Here is a 3,925-nt window from a genome sequence, read left to right as displayed (position 1 = left end):
AGAACGGGTAGCCCAGATCAGCTCGGCCAGAATGGCTCACCCAGATCGGCTTGGCCAGCATGGCTTGCCCAGAATAGCTCGGCCAGATCGGGTCGGCCAGAATGGCTTGCCCAGATCGGCTCGGCCAGCATGGCTCGGCCAGAACGGCTCGGCCAGATCGGGACGGTGACTTGATGAACGGACTTAAAGAGTCGGCTTGGCGGGGTGACTTGATGAAAGGACTTAAAGAGTCGACTTGGCGGGCCGACCTGGTGGGGTGACTTGATGAACGGACTTAGAGAGTCGACTTGGTGAGAGTACTTGGTGACTTGGTGGGCCGACCTGGCCGGGTGACTTGATGAACAAACTTAAAGAGTCGACTTGGCGAGAGTACTCGGTGGGCTGACCTGGTCACGTGACTTGATGAACGGACTTAAAGATTCAACTTGGTGGGCTGACCTGGCAGGGTGACTTGATGAACAGACTTAGAGAGTCAACTTGGTGGGTCGAACTAGCGGGGTGACTTGGTGAGAGTACTTGGTGGGCTGACCTGGCAGGGTGACTTGATGAACGAACTTAGAAAGTCGACTTTGTGAGAGTACTTGGTGGGTCGAACTGGCAGGGTGACTTGATGAACGAACTTAAAGAGTCGACCTGGTGAGAGAACTTGGTGGGCCGAGCTGGCGGGGTGAATTGATGAACGAACCTAAAGAGTCGACTCTGTGAGAGTACTTGGTGGGCCGAGCTGGCGCGGTGAGTTGACGACCGAACTTAAAGGGTCGACTTGGTGAGAGTACTTGGTGGGCCGACCTGGCAGGGCGACGTGATGAACGAACTTAAAGAGTCGACTTAGTGAGAGTACTCGGTGGGGTGACCTGATGAACAAACCTAAAGAGTCGACCTGGTGAGAGTACTTGGTGGGCCGACCTGGCAGGGTGACTTGGTGAGCAAACTTAAAGAGTTGACTTGGTGAGAGTAGTTGGTGGGCTGACCTGGCGGGGTGACTTGATGAACAAACTTAGAGAGTCGACCTGGTGGGCCGACTTGGCAGAGTGACTTCATGAACGAACTTAAAGAGTCCACTTGGTGGGCCGACCTAGCGGGGTGACTTGATGAACGAACTTAAAGAGTCGACTTGGTGAGAGTAATTTGTGGGCTGACCTGGCGGGGTGACTTGATGAATGAACTTAAAGAGTCGACTTGGTGGGGTGACTTGATGAACCCACTTGAAGGGTCGACTTGGTGGGGTGACTTCGTGAACGGACCTAAAGAGTTGACTTGGTGAGAGTACTTGGTGGGGTGACTCGATGAAAAGACTTAAAGAGTCGACTTGGTGAGAGTACTTGGTGGCTCGACTTTATGAGCAGACTTAAAGAGTCCACTTGGTGAGAGTGGGCCTAACGGGGCGATGTGGTGAGTGGGCCTAACGGGGCGAGTTGGTGGGCCTACTTGATTAGTCGACTTGGTGAGCCGACCTGATGAGCTGACACGGTGAGCGGGCTTAAAGAGGCGACAACTTGGTGGGGTAACTCGGCAAGCCAACTTATCAACGAACTTAGAGAGTCAACTTTGTGGGGTGACTTGATGAACGGACCTAAAGAGTTGACTTGGTGAGAGTACTCAGTGGGGTGACCTGATGAACAGACTTCGTGAACTAACTTAAAGAGTCGACTTGGTGGGAGTACTTGGTGGGGTGACTTGATGAACGGACTTCAAGGGTCAACTTGGCGAGGTGACTTGATGAACGGTCCTAAAGAGTTGACTTGGTGAGAGTACTTGGTGTGGTGACTTGATGAAAAGACTTAAAGAGTCAAAATGGTGAGAGTACTTGGTGGGGTGACTTGATGAACGCACTTGAAGGGTCGACTTGGTGGGGTGACTTTATGAACAGACCTAAAGAGTTGACGTGGTGAGAGTGCTTGGTGGGGTGACTTGATGAACATAGTTAAAGAGTTGACTTGGTGAGAGTAGTTGGTCGGGTGACTTGATTAACGCACTTGAAGAATCGACTTGGGTAGAGTACTTCGTGGGGTGACTTGATGAACGGACTTAAAGATTTGACTTGGCGGGCCGACCTGGTGGGGTGACTTGATGAACGGACTTAGAGAGTCGACTTGGTGAGAGTACTTGGTGACTTGGTGGGCCGACCTGGCCGGGTGACTTGATGAACAAACTTAAAGAGTCGACTTGGCGAGAGTACTCGGTGGGCTGACCTGGTCACGTAACTTGATGAACGGACTTAAAGATTCAACTTGGTGGGCCGACCTGGCGGGGTGACCTGATGAACGGACTTAGAGAGTTGACTTGGTGTGTCAAACTAGCGGGGTGACTTGGTGAGAGTACTTGGTGGGCTGACCTGGCAGGGTGACTTGATGAACGAACTTAGAGAGTCGACTTTGTGAGAGTACTTGGTGGGTCGAACTGGCGGGGTGACTTGATGAACGAACTTAAAGAGTCGACCCAGTGAGAGAACTTAGTGGGCTGAGCTGGCGGGGTGAATTGATGAACGAACCTAAAGAGTCGACTCTGTGAGAGTACTTGGTGGGCCGACCTGGCGGGGTGAGTTGATGACCGAACTTAAAGGGTCGACTTGGTGAGAGTACTTGGTGGGCCGACCTGGCGGGGCGACTTGATGAACGAACATAAAGAGTCGACTTGGTGAGAGTACTCGGTGGGGTGACCTGATGAACAAACCTAAAGAGTCGACCTGGTGAGAGTACTTGGTGGGCCGACCTGGCGGGGTGACTTGGTGAGAAAACTTAAAGAGTCGACTTGGTGAGAGTAGTTGGTGGGCTGACCTGGCGGGGTGACTTGATGAACGAACTTAAAGAGTCGACCTGGTGGGCCGACTTGGCAGAGTGACTTCATGAACAAACTTAAAGAGTCCACTTGGTGGGCCGACCTGGCAGGGTGACTTGATGAACGAACTTAAAGAGTCGACTTGGTGAGAGTAATTTGTGGGCTGACCTGGTGGGGTGACTTGATGAATGAACTTAAAGAGTCGACTTGGTGGGGTGACTTGATGAATGCACTTGAAGGGTCAACTTGGTGGGGTGACTCTGTGAACGGACCTAAAGAGTTTACTTGGTGAGAGTACTTAGTGGGGTGACTCGATGAAAGGACTTAAAGAGTCGACTTGGTGAGAGTACTTGGTGGCTCGACTTTATGAGCAGACTTAAAGAGTCCACTTGGTGAGAGTGGGCCTAACGGGGCGATGTGGTGAGTGGGCCTAACGGGGTGAGTTGGTGGGGCGACTTGGCGAGTGGTATTAGAGAGCCGACATGGTGAGGCAACTCGGCGAGTTGGTTCGTTGAGATGACATGGTGAGCTGACTTGGCGAGTCGACCTGGCGAGCGAACTTAAAGAGTCGACTTGGTGAGGCGACCTGGCGAGCGGGCTTAAAGAGTCAACTTATCGAGGCGAGATGGTGAGTCGACTTGGTGAGCTAACTTGGTGAGCGCACTTAAAGAGTCAGCTTCGTGAGGTGACTCGGCGAGTTAGCTCGCTGATGCGACTTGGGCGGGCCGACCTGGCAAACGAACTTAAAGAGGCGACTTGGGCGGGCTGACCTGGTGAGCGAACTTAAAGAGTTGACTTGGCAACGTACTTGAACAACCGACTTGGTGAGCTGACATGGTGAGTGGGCTTAGAGAAGCAACTCGGCGGGGCGACTTGGCGAGCACACCTGCTGGGGCAAGGTGGTAAAATGACTAGGTGATTCGACTTGGTGAGCTGACTTAGGGAGCTGACTTGGTGAGCGAACTTAAGGGGTCGACTTGGTGAGGCAACCTGAATAGTCGACTCGGTGAGGTGACTTGGGGAGCCGACATGGTGAGCGGTCTTAAAGAAGAGGCGACCTGGTGGGGCAACCTGGTGAGGCAAGATGGTAAGTCATCTTGGTGAGCTAGCTTGATGAGCTGTGAGTGGACTTAAAGAGTCAATTCTT

The sequence above is a fragment of the Cupressus sempervirens genome, chromosome 1 (assembly GCF_028749045.1).
Source record: "Cupressus sempervirens isolate cs-2001-9-10 chromosome 1, ASM2874904v1, whole genome shotgun sequence".
NCBI lineage: Eukaryota > Viridiplantae > Streptophyta > Pinopsida > Cupressales > Cupressaceae > Cupressus > Cupressus sempervirens.
The sequence above is the reverse complement of the archived record's forward strand: the minus strand, read 5'-3'. Positions refer to the sequence as shown.